General features: G+C 42.3%; 1 protein-coding gene across 4 annotated transcripts in view; it reads right to left on the bottom strand.

Annotated features, from left to right (window-relative positions):
* Positions 1-12,927, bottom strand: part of ADARB1 (adenosine deaminase, RNA-specific, B1) — a 65,489-nt gene extending 52,562 nt beyond the window's left edge. For 2 of the 4 annotated variants that reach the window (XM_014949222.1, XM_014949225.1), the window contains exon 1: positions 12,889-12,927. The gene's annotated coding sequence lies outside the window, so the exon portion shown is untranslated. Of the gene's footprint in view, positions 1-10,454; positions 10,490-12,888 lie in introns of all 4 variants that reach the window. The other 2 variants (XM_014949223.1, XM_014949224.1) reach the window with 2 other exon arrangements.
* Positions 12,928-13,774: the final 847 nt, after the last annotated feature.

Genomic DNA, 13,774 nt, shown 5'->3' with positions numbered 1-13,774 from the left:
AGTGCACCTTCGATCCTACTTCAAAACTATCAGTAGTTCACAGAAATCAAAAGGCAAAACTTCAACCCATTTCACATTATCTCCCAGCCGAGTTTCAGTCTTTCACTCAGCTTACTTTTAGCACAGACAGTATAAATTCCAATGATCTATGTACATGGGAGCACTGGGAGGTAGGTGGCATAAAAGACGCCGCTTGGTTTCATGCTGCTGCATGGGCTTGTACAATTCACAGCACTAAAATATTTGCTCTATTATATTACGTTTTGCCCTTCCCTCAGTGAGGACACATATCTCTGTCTCTCCTGCAGCTGCCAATGCCAAGTATTTAGGAACTTCAGTGCTCTGAGACTTTGTTAAGTGTCAGCACTGGTGGAAATCAGACAGCACAGTCAAAAGTTATCGAGAAGGGGAACCATATAAACCAACATGGTCACTTGATAAGGTTGACAATAAAATCAATAGCAAACATAGCCACATGCCCACTTTGTAACAATGAATTTGGTCCATCTCTCTTCCCACCGCTTGTGGGAAAATCTAGCTTTAATTCTACTCTACACTAAAACAAAAGGCAGAACTTTGCACTGACATTCTTCTAAATGCACAGGTGGCATACCAAAGTAATCCAACTGCATAATATGTAATTACCAAGTTTTGCAAAAAGAAAGTAGCCATTCCGCCCGTTTTATTATTTTAGCAGGGAATTCATGCAAAGCACAGTGGAAATCCAGAGTCTGGGTGTAAACACCAAACATAATGAACCACTTTATTTCGTTTCGTTCTTTTCTAAGTCAATTTGGCTTTATCTTTGCTAACGTAAGAAAAAAAGAAAAAGCTCACAAAAAATTCCATCCAAGGATGAAAGATCTGCAGGGGCATGATATTTATAAAGAAACAAATAATGCAGCTGATGGCTCAGCAGCAGTATAACCCAGAGGGATAACGCAGAAGCAGCACTCATCACCCCTGGAGCCCAAACAGCTGGCTGAGCCATTGATCTGCTGATCAACACACTCAGACTTCATTGCTGATCTGCCAGGTGATGACTTTGGGACAGGATAACGACATGACTTGCCCAGTCACACTGTCATTTCAAAAAGGGGTTTTTGTAAAATTGCAACCACTGGCACATAGGTGATTAAAATGTAAATGTTAAATGTGTGTATCAGAAACATCAAGAAACTTTTAGTCTAAAAATACCAGATACTGAGAAATGAAGAATGATGTTAAAATATACATATAGAAGCATAACTTTGCAACTTTAACATCCATGCTAAATATTTTTATTCAGTAATTTAAAACAATCAAATCTGTTTATCCTCAACTAAACAGATCCTCAGGACACTATTTGCAATCTTTACAGCTTACTTTTGACAGCAGGAGTTAAGCAGTCCTTCCTGAAAATGTAAAATGTGCCTTTAGCTATCATTGCACTAATTAATGCTGTGTCTCTAACAGTAGAACGAGGAATAAACAGATCACTATGTTTGTGACTGTTCCACACACTGTTTCAAAAACAAAGCCCACGTGCTTGGAGATATCCTGAATTTCCTACCACCACCATAAAACATTTGCAATCATCCCAGTTTGTGACCTGAATGAGTGTCTGCTCAGGCAAGATGATTCCTTTTCACTCCCCAGCCCTATCTTGAGAAGATTCTGGTTTAAGTAACGAAGAGGACTGTGCACAAAGAGGGAGAAGAGGCGGTGACAAAAGGTGCAAAAACACACTTCTCAGCACAATGAAGCTGCTCAGATTCCCCACTAGACAGACAGCATGAACTCAAGCAGAACATAAAAATATGACAAGACAGACAAGCAGTAAAACTCCCTGCTAATTTTGGCACCAGCACTGCAGAATTTCAAGGGCGCAGAGCTAAAACACTTGACTCACACATACTACTTCTCCTGAGACTCCCAGGAGCACCTAAAACAAATCACATCATTTCCACGACTACTTTTTTTTTTTTTTATTTAAATCCTAAGCCTATGTGCAAAATGACTACGTAAACTCATCTTAAATGCATGATAGCTTTAGGTAAACTGTGAGTTTCAGAGTGGCAATCTGTTTCCCACACCCCTATCATTAACCTTGCCGTACCACAGCCTCTCTGCAGGCCCAGAACAAATCCTGTTTTCCAGGTAATATGTGCGCACTCAAAGAGCTGCTTAGACCATCGCTTCCAGCCCGGATACACACACACGCACTTACCCTCTTCTTCCTCCATCCCTTTCACTTCACAGAAAGCTCATGTAGTTCTTCAGGCTCAGCCCAGCTCCATCACCAAACAGCTATGAGACCAACTTGAACTTCATGCCACAAAGCCATCAGCTGTGCCTGTCCCACCAGGCTTTGGCGTGAGCACTGTCACACCAGGAACAAGCTCCCTGCGAGCGCCTGGAGAGCTGTAACATGACTGTCTCAAATCCTACCCCAAAGCTCTTTCTGGCTGCAGTGCCCAGTGGTCCCAGAAATGGCCACCCAGGAGCAGGTCCATGAGCCCACGTCACTCTGCTGACCTTGCAACCCCATTGAACACACACCTCCCACACCACTAAACCTGACAGGCTTCACCCCTAAGATGCTCCTGCCTCATCTGACACAGCACAGGAGAGGTCCAACTGTAAGGCAAACCCCATTTAGCATCAGAGGACCTCCAACGTACTCCAACATAGGTGGACTATTCCTCATCTGATCTAAAATACTCGTGATGACCCGAGGGGGATGCAGAGCCTCACATCATGTTTTGCCACAACCACTTCAGGCTGGCTGGCAGAGTCCCCATCCTGTGACAAAGCCTGTCCCAGGACAATGCTGGGGGAAGCAACAAACCAGTAACTATAGCTGCCATAAGCTTGCCTTTAAAAAAGCATATTTTACTAAGTTGAGTAAAACAAGTAGATCACATCAATCACTCTTAATTTAGATAGAGTTTAGGAGGCAGAAAAGCCTTTCAAACATACAAGTGGGAGCTGATCAGAGTTCCCTTTCTTTCCGGCTTCAACAGCCTCTGGATTTCATCCATCCACCCAAATGCCCCACTGTGCTGAATGGGGCCCTCTCCTGCTTAACGCAGAGCTAATCACCAGCCTCCTCCCCGCAGAGGATTGTGTTGCTATACCAGTGTATTATGCTAAACAAGAATTTGCAAATGTGTGTATTACTTAACATTGGCAAGTATGTTTTTTATTGCCTTTCTTGCAGCACCTCCTGTCCCTAGACCCATGACCACTGGGGGCTGGGGCAGTGATGGTGGCATCAATGCCAAGTACACAGGTGCCAGCAATGACCGACAACAGAAATACAGAATCACAGAATCCCATGGGGTTGGAAGGGACCTCTGGAGATCATCCAGTCCAACCCCCTTAGATGTTTTTTATTGCCTTTCTTGCAGCACCTCCTGTCCCTAGACCCATGACCACTGGGGGCTGGGGCAGTGATGGTGGCATCAATGCCAAGTACACAGGTGCCAGCAATGACTGACAAGAAATCAGCACCTCCTGTCCCTAGACCCATGACCACTGGGGGCTGGGGCAGTGATGGTGGCATCAATGCCAAGTACACAGGTGCCAGCAATGACCGACAACAGAAATACAGAATCACAGAATCCCATGGGGTTGGAAGGGACCTCTGGAGATCATCCAGTCCAACCCCCTTAGAGGCAGGTCCACCCAGAGCAGGTCCCACAGGAACATGTTCAGGCGGGTTTGAATGTCTCCAGAGAAGGAGACTCCACCACCTCCCTGGGCAGCCTCTGCCAGGGCTCTGCCACACAAGTTTGTATCCATTTCCTCTTGTCTTGTCACTGAGAACCACTGAAAAAAGACCGGCCCCGTCCTCTTGACACCCTCCCTTTAAGTATTTATAAGCATTGATCGGATCCCCCCTCAGTCTTCTTGTCTCCAGATCAAAAACACCCAAGTCCCTCAGCCTCTCCTCATATGAGAGATGCTCCAGGCATCTTTGTGTCATCTTTGTAGCCCTCTGCTGTCCCCTCTCCAGCAGTTCCCTGTCCTTCCTGAACTGGGGAGCACAGAACTGGACCCAGTGCTCCAGCTGGGGCCTCCCCAGGGAAGAGCAGAGGGGCAGGATGACCTCTCTCAACCCGCTGGTCACACTCTTCCTGATGCCCCCCAGGATGCCACTGGCCTCCTTGGCCACAAGGGCACATTATTGGCTCATGGTCATCCTGTTGTCCACCAGGACTCCCAGGTCTTTCTCCTCAGAGGTGCTCTGCAGAAGGTCAGCCCCCAACCTGTCCTGGTGCAGGGTGTTATTCCTCCCTGGGTGAAATACTTACTGAGGAATAAGGGATGAGTGAAAGAACTGGGAAGGAAAAGCAGCTATTCTCCAGCAAAAGTCAAAAGAAGTGCTACAGCTTGGAGACAACTACTTTCACATAGGACATGCATGACCAAGGGTGCAGCGGGAGGAAAGGGGACAGGATGGCACCTTACTTCGCTTTTTGTTGGAGTGCTACACAAATGAAGAGCCACAGACACCAAGCTATTGAGATTTCCCCAGTCTGAGCTGCAAAGCAACTTTGGAAGGAAAACATTGCTTCTGAAAACCTGAGACATTGTCCTAGTGCGTACTTTGAACATGAGCACAACATGTTCAAGAGGATTTCTGCTACCCCTCAGGCTCCCTGCAACACAGCAGCTCAAGGCAGGCTACCATCAGATGGGCAGGATCACACACCTGTCTGATCCGGGTCCCCATAAGACCTGGAAACACCTGACTCATCAATTTTTAACACCAAAATGTGCCATGCTTCTGCTGCGGCAGCCCCAGCTTGGGCATCTCTCTCGCACCTGGTCCCTGTCCTCACTAAAGCAGATGGACAGAGAGAGGGAACAGGATCATGCAAAGCAGATAAGCCTTTTTCCCTTAAAGGGATTAGAAATTCAAGCAGAACTTTTGATAAATGGGTTACTTTATTTGCTCTATAAAAGCTGCTTAAATTTGCTTTCCTATCATCACAGAGAAAGCTTGATTCCAATCCTAATTAACTCCATACTATCAATAATGCTATAACTCTTGGCATACTAATACTACCATCAGCTAGATTATCTATTATGTATATTACAGACAGTATTATGCACAGTTATGTGTAGCAGTTAAGATGAAGTGTTTCTCTCCAGTAACAGAAGCAGCAACACTCATTCTATGTAGATAGATGGCTCAGATACCACGGTCAACATATATGTAAAAGTCCAGCTATGCCAGAAAAGAATAAAAATTGTGGCTATGAAAGGTGGACTTCAAAAAACAATGTTTATGCATTATCATGAAAGCATCAGTATTTAATCTTATTGTGATGACGCATATTTCATGACAACCAGGCATGGACCAACGAGACATTTTGGAATGGGAACCAGAACCCAACATCTCCAAAGTGTTATTGGCATGTTGTATGCTGTGGTGAATTTGGGAAAGGGAGGCTCACTTGTTTTCTGTGAAGATACAGAACTAACCCTGCCACTCCTATATATTGTACGTGTGTATACGGCACATCATGTAACCACATTTAGGGTTTTAAAACATGTAACTGAAGCAAGTGTGAGGACTTAATACACTTTCCCTTGAACTGCTTAGCAAAGACAACAAAACTAAAGTGATAAATAATATTTTTCAACCATTAATTGAAACCAAAGCATACTTATTGTTTAAAAAGCAAGTGTTTCAAATATATTTGAAAAAAGGTTAGATGCTTCAAGAAGTACTGTGTTTCAAAAGATGTTATGTTTTCCAAGCTTGTGAGTATCGGTTCAGGATAAGTTTTCCTTGAAAATAAATTAGTTAACTACTACAGAAAGGACGTGGAAGGTTGTTGAGAAATTAATTCCTCTTGAGTAAAGGTTCTTTTCGGAATTATTTATTTCAATGTGTATGAAACAGTAAAATAAAAAAATCCTAAGACAATAAAATGCTTTCAAGGCTTTAGGCAGTCAAGGTACTCCTAAAGACCACAGGTAGCTTCAATACCAATTTTCAGAAGTCTGCACCACCACTGCAAACACCTAATTGAATAAAGATTTAAAGCTTGAGCAGGTGACTGGGAAATTCCTATCTGTGACCAGAGCCAAGTGCAGTTATCACTGTGTCAAGCCAGAGAGATTTTGGGAGAGTGAGAGCTGATGCAATTATCAGTTCGATAATTAAAAGAAAAATAGGAAGAGGTTAGTTCTTCTTTTGATTTATCACCCTCAGATGCATGATTTCAAGCACAGTTCCTCCCTCACAGCCCAGATGGAGTGTCAACACTGTCCTATAGTCTGGTTTCCAAAACTCATATTTGCTGCTGCCCAAACTTGGAGAAAGGGTAGGAAAACAAGCCAAGCATGCAGCACAAGCCAGGCAGCTGGCACAGCAGTTGCCTTGTTCTGTGCTGTGGCTCAGATGTTGCTTAAAGCTTGAGTATTTATTAAGATAAGTTTTTATATGGCTGTGGATTCTACACACAGGTCTTGGTGATTTGCTAGGTAGGCTCAGACCAGGCTTAATTTTTCCATTAGTTTTAGCCTTGGTGACTATTTTGGAAGCACAGTATTAAAGAGACTTTTTTCCCCTTCCAGAAAAAAACCCCAACAAATAACCAGTGTTCTTACTGAAGTACTACAGGTGCTAAGGACACATTTTTCTGTACTGCCGAATTTGCATCCTATAGCACCAGCACAACTCCAGCATAACAAAAGGAAATTAGTTGACTGTAATCAACACAACTTGTAAATAATTGTCACCCTATTTACCACATCAAACCGGGTCCAGTTATTCCCGCAGTACTGCAGTGTGCTCAAGGACAAAAGACTTGGACAATTCGCTTTTGAATTATTACAGAGGTGATCAGGGAGCTACCTGAGCCGAGCCAGAAGTGAGAAACAGTGACTAGCTGCCTCGTACCGACGTTCCAGGGATAACCTGCTTCAGCAGGGGAGTTGGACTAGATGATCTCTATGGTCCCTTCCAACTCTAAAATTCAGTGAAATTCAGTGAAACCCCTCCTGAGGAGCTGGGCTACAGGTCTGGGCTCAGCACCACGCGCCCAGTGCCGAACATCCCGCTCCTCCAGCCTGAAGCAGAGGAAAAGCCAGCTCCTGTCTGCTAAAAACACAGCAAACAGGAACGTCAGTTGCATAAACATTTGTGCAAATTAAGGTAGACTCATGGTGGTATTACTGAAGTTTGTAAGAAACAGAATTTACACAGATCTATTTTTATTAATATTATTTAAATAAGCGTGCTAAACAGATTTTGGAAGCAATAGTTAAGATGAACAGGCAGAAATAAGGCCAGTCGACAGAAGAACTGTAATACACACAGGAGATGCGATGCTGGAGTAATTGCAGCCAAATGACACCAGGCTGTCTGTCCACATTTTTTAATGAAGCGTTTGCATCCTTTTAAGGTTTAACCATATGTGTTTAAGAGTTAGGCTAAATATATTCTTGGCAGAAAATGAATGACCACATTTTTTCCTAATCCTTTCCTTATAAAAAAATACACTTGAGAAAAATTAGCAGTGCTCAGCATGTCTTTCCACCCAGGACTGCAACAGCAGATTACTCCTGTGTTGCCCTCCTTTGGTGACCTGCTCTTTTACAGAAGTCACTTAACACAGACCCCAGGCCAGTAAACCCAGCCGAGCTTGGCTGACTGCCTACCAAGCCTGTGTCTCTGCCCCGAGCTTTCCCATGCTTTGGTTCCCCGGACATCATGCTGCAGGCACTGAAATTCCCTCTGCATGGAGGGACAAGGGTTCAGGAGAACATATTGGGTTGGACTGTGCCACCTACATGATCCTATCTTACATTTCAACTCAACAACGCACATTCCCACTGCATACAAAGCCATAAGCACACCATCTTCCCAGGCAGGGAAGAGCTAGAAAAAAACCTACTAACATATATATAATATTTTAGTATACTAACAGATACAGATTCTTGGTTCACATACTCCAGAAGCAGCCATAGACCCTCTGCTTGGCAAACAACTGCTCAGCTGATCCAAACTGACCCTACTCAGCCCTACATTGAAACTGTCCTACTGAGGCTAAGATCTGACTTTGACATCTAAAGCAAGTAAAGTACACTTGAGGTCTCTTTTAGAGCACCACGGGTGGAAAGCTATACTGGGAAGCTGTGTATTTTTGATTACAACTCCCCAAGTACATCAGTGCAGCAAGAAGAAAGTGCACACCTTATAGAGGTAACACATCACTGATTTCCATTACAACTAACTTCTAACAACCACCTCTTTTAAAGTGAAAAATACTTTGAAAAGAATAAATTAGATGTACTTAATAATGAAGTCCAAATAACATCTACTTTTCCTAGAAAACAGCATTAAAACAGTCTGTTTTAGGGAATGGGGAATTTAGGGAATGAACTTCTCAGCGCTTCTTTTACACATACTAATTAGGAGACTAATCTTCCAAACTTGGTCCCACTGTAGAATATGCATTTTGGCTTTTTTTACTCTTCACTTGGCCTCCAGAGGTACAGGATTAGGTAATTAAAAATAAAATAAAATAAAATAAATAAAATCAATAAAATAAATAAAATAAGAGTCCTTCCATATAAAATAGGGTCTCAGAATGCTTTCAGAAATTGGGGGTAGATTTTTTTTTTTTTTTCAGAAAAAGGGCTCTGAACCCAGACTGCTCACTACAGAAAAGATCTTCCTTTCTTGCCAAGGCATGCTGGATTACTTCTGAAATCATTAATAACCCAGTTATCATTTCACTTTGAGGAAAGAACAGCGTTTTTGACTTCTATGATCCTCCAAACTTTTATTCAAGCAGCTTTCATAATGCAGCAAACCTGCATTAATAAACTTATTCACTGCCTGTAAATAATCCATGTAGCAACAGATGTCCAGAAGCCTTTCAGCTCCTATGGGTGCAAAGTCTCCACACTGCTTCAGCATCAAGGCTTGGTAACTGTCAGTGGAATGTGAACAAGGCAAGGACAGCTTCTAAAAGGACTCCACTGAAGCCATGCCTTTGCCTTGGACAGCAGGTGTGAGTAAACTCTCGAGTTTTATTCCCAAAAACCTGCTCTGGGATAAGTGACACAACTGAAGCAACACTCTGAGACCACTGGAAAACCTTTAATTCTGGAAAAAAGAAGTTAAAAACAATGTAAAAAGACTATTTGCTGCTCAGAGATTTACGAAACTCTCAAAAATAGCAATAAAGAATAATTGATATACCTATTAGTTAAATTATTTGGATCAGTGCATATACAGCATTTTATTTGTGGAATAGGACTGTGGAGAAAGCCTGCTCTTTAACTGCACAAACTGGTTTTTCTCCACTAGACTGCTAAAATAAATTCAAGTCCCAACTGTACTGTGCTGGTGTAGTAGAGGGGATTTTTGCTTTTAACATGGAGCAACAAACCAAAGTCCAGCTGTTACCTAAATCCACTCGCCAGAGCCAAGTGATTCTGCATAGCAGCACACCCCGCAATATTTAGACTACAAGTACTGCAAAAAGCTTTCCTTTCCCAAATACATTACGTGCTGGCCATGTCAAACAGAAAAATGACATCCAAATGTCCCATTTCAGTGGAGTCACAGAAAAGTACAGTGTATCTCCACTTTTAACTCTCTCCTGGTTTTGAGTCTCTATTTCCCATCGAGTATTTCAAAGATAGGAAGATCACCAAGTATTTCAAAATGTCCTACCCAACACAACAGTATTTGCTTTTATTTCCCCACAAGACTACTTGAAAGATTTTAAACTAAATGTTAGCTATAGTGTAGTACACACTACATGAGTACCCAAAGACATAACTTGCATTTCTTTTGCTTTAATATTCTGTGTATACACTGCACACAAACCAAGTTGTGAAGGACCATTCTAACAGCTAGCTTAGCTTATCCTCATCATCGGGGAAAAAACCCCTAGATGCACCTTGAAAGCACACACAAAGGCATCAAGGAGAAAGCGGACTCCTTATCCCTGAAGAAAAAGCAATTCCCAGGGGAAATTCAGTTACATACTTACATATCTTGAATACTTCCATCTCACACGCATCACTGAATTAGGAACACAGAAACCCTGAAGAACTAAAGTGTCCTCCATCAAAATGCCAGAAGCAAACTAAACCAAGTGAGATCAGAGACGACACATCAAGACTGATGGAAAAGTTCAGCAGCTTCTCAATTCTTTCCTCTACCGCCTACATCACCAGAACAAAGTCAGACCAAGTTTCTGTGGATTTGCAGCCTGTGATAGATGTGGTTTTGTGGCTCAATATTTGTGAGCTCCACCTGCGGACCCTGGAGAAATGGGATCTAGAGTCCCTTCCCATGTAGGTTGCCTAGCATCAGGAGGCTCACAGCTAGGCCACAGCCCTTCTGTCAGACACAGCACTTGGCAAGTGTCTCCTTCACCCTACACTCCTCACAAAACTCATAGGAATAATCCACCATACCTTTAGGTACCCACCTGACTCACTCCAAATCAGCTAACATGGAAAGCTGCTGGGGAAAGGAGAAAGAGGACAAAAAGAGTTTGATGACAGAACACAAAATAATCTCACTACTACTTTTTCTTAAATACATTGCATGAAAATCTCTATGTACCAAGAACACCCCTGCAAATCTCATTTACTTACAGATTTGGCCACTGCTATCTGCTTCCTTGATACACTCTTTGAAGAAATAGTCACACACCATGTTTTGCAAGCACTCTTAGGAATTATTTCCCCCACACACACACATGCAATCCGTGTACTTTTGAAGCACAAGGATGGCATCACAGGCCAACAGCAAGTTTTCTTTCAAATCTTGCATACTGCAGCAATAATGAACATCAATTAGCCACAACTGCTAGAATTTGTATAGGCTAATTACAGCCTGAGCATTCGTTCAGCACAGCAAATCTCACAACACGAAGCTGGTAGGTGCACAGCAGAAGCCCCAAGAGCTCCGATACCATATGCCTCAGCTTGCAGTTCAACTCCTCAGGTGATTAAATCTCCTCCAACAGCACCATCTGCTGTTACACTACATAAATAAATGATTTTGCACCTCTTGCTCCCTTGATCAAGGAAATCTAGAGCCCATCTCCAAATTAGAAATAAATTAGAATGTTTGCAGATTAAACAGTTAACTAGTAAACAGTTTACTACAGCAAACTATTTTGTAACCTATATTTATCACAAGGTTTTGGTTTAGGTACCACTACCTATCCTAATTATTGGCGTACTTCGAGGACTGAGCATCTAATTTTTAACATACATTATTTCTGAAGGCCTCCTCAAACACTTGTGACTGTCAGAAATGTATTTAAGGCATGTTTCCAGGGAAAATGTGATAACCATTCAGAGAAGAAAACTGAGCAGCCTAGATCTCCCAGTAACACCAGTATTGTCACCATCATTTAAAAAATAATAGATACAGCTACACAGTGGTGCTAAGGAAAATAATAGGTAATTGGAAGAAAAATACAAAATAGTTTCAAAGGAGGTTAAAAAAGTTTCAAAGATCTTGAAGATACTTTATTTAAAAAAAAAAAAAAAAGAGTCATGCAAGGTGGGGTGATGGTTGGTGTTAGGAGACAGACTTGTCAATTGGACATATTTCCTCCTTTCACTGAATTTCACTGAATTTCACTGAATTTCTAGAGTTGGAAGGGACCATAGAGATCATCTAGTCCAACTCCCCTGCTGAAGCAGGATTGCCTAGAGCTAGAGCATGTTACTCAGGACTGCATCCAGGCGGGTTTTGAAAATCTCCAAGGAAGGGGACTCCACACCCTCCCTGGGCAGCCTGTTCCAGGGCTCTGTCACCCTCACCGTGAAGAAGTTTTTCCTCATATTTGAGTGGAACCTCTTATGTTCCAACTTGTGCCCGTTGCCCCTCGTCCTCTCACTGGGAACCACTGAAAAGAGTCTGGCTCCCTCCTCCTTCAACCCTCCCTTGAGATACTTGTAGGCATTGATAAGGTCTCCCCTCAGCCTTCTCTTCTCCAGACTAAAGAGTCCCAGCTCTCTCAGTCTCTCCTCATAAGGGAGATGCTCCAATCCTTGAATCATCTTTGTTGCCCTTCGCTGGACTCTTTCTAGTAGTTCCCTGTCCCTCTTGAACTGGGGAGCCCAGAACTGGACACAGTACTCCAGTTGTGGCCTCACCAGTGCAGAGTAGAGGGGGAGAATGACCTCCCTTGACCTGCTGGCCACACTCTTCCCTATACAACCCAAGATACCATTGGCCTTCCTGGCCGCAAGAGCACACTGTTTACTCATTGTCATTTTACTGTCCACCAGGACCCCTAGATCTTTCTCTTCAGTAGTTGCCTCTAGCGGGTCCACCCCTAACCTATACTGGTACCTGACATTTTTCTTCCCCAGGTGCAGGACCCTACACTTTTCCCTGTTGAACCTCATGAGGTTCTTCTTTGCCCAGCCCTCCAGCCTGTCCAAGTCTCGCTGGATGGCAGCACAGCCCTCCGGGGTGTCAGCCACCCCTCCCAGTTTGGTATCATCAGCAAACTTTCCCACCACAAACAGTTACCAAGCTCAGCTCAAGCACTCAGCAAACTCAAGACCTCCATGGGAGCTTTGCATATTTATTTTATTAATGTGGGTTGGATACAAATTTGCAGTCAGAGGGTACATAATTTTTTGTAATTTGTACATGGACTTGACACAATTAGATATTTCTTAACAATATCTTCTCTATTTTCAGTCTGTACTGATCCAGTATTTTTGAAGGAGTTTAGTATACAAACATAAATAAAAGTTACACATAGAATAAGAAAGTTTTAAATAACTCTTTAAATGCATTAAGATGAATTCTCTCCTCCAAGTTATGATCTGAATGCATCAATCAGAAAACAAAGAATCTCATTATATATTTGCAAATACAGTTCTGCTTACCTTTTCAACTATCAGAGGCACATGCTGATTCTGCAATCTGCAAAAAAGAGGAAACACAATTACTAGTTTTTCTTTTACAAATGTAAGTGCATTACAAATGGCAACTCCTGACCTTGAAAGGGACAAATTTCTGATTCTGTAAGAATAAGTAGTATGTTCTGCATATACACAGTCACCAAGCCAATTCCCTTGTAACCCCAGTAAAGGGAGCGGGAGAAACAACTCTCGACATTCCTGGTTCGGAAAAAAAAAATTAAAAAAAAAAAAATAAAGACTGAAGCTGTTTAGTACTTGGGGCCAGGAGAAACATCCCAGAGGTACAAGCAGCCATTTAACAGAACCCAATCTGCAATCTCTGCACCTTCAATCAGAAAGGGTCAGCAAAAAATTTGGCCAATAATGGCTTAAAACTAAAGTCTTAAAACTAAAAACTTAAAATAACTTCTGCGTTACCACAGACAATTTATCCTGCAAGAAAATCTAAAGTGGTCTTCTTGTTAGATTTTTTTCTTTTAAATTTAGATCTTAAATTTTATTTTTAGTGGTTGATTTTAATCCATATAATCAACATCTGACGCCTTTTCAAACACCCGATTCCTGACACTACTGGCATCAGCTGGCTTCCTCCTGAAGTGCTTGCAAAACTGGAAAATCCCTCAATGACCAGGAAAGGGGTAGGAAAGAAATGGCAGATGTCAGTTAAGAAGGATACAGGATAAAGGGAAGCACTAATGCTGCAAGAAACTTTATTTCCAGAAATACATATAAACTGCATGGCTGTTCAATCAGGAGCAGATTATTTTATTTTTGCAGATATCTGCCTAGTTATAAGAAAATATTTATGTGACTTTATCAATGTGAACATACACTATTCTAAAATGGTTCA

The sequence above is a fragment of the Calidris pugnax genome, unplaced genomic scaffold (assembly GCF_001431845.1).
Source record: "Calidris pugnax isolate Ruff unplaced genomic scaffold, ASM143184v1 scaffold75, whole genome shotgun sequence".
NCBI lineage: Eukaryota > Metazoa > Chordata > Aves > Charadriiformes > Scolopacidae > Calidris > Calidris pugnax.
Note: the sequence above shows the minus strand (reverse complement) of the source record. Positions and strands in the feature narration are given on the sequence as shown.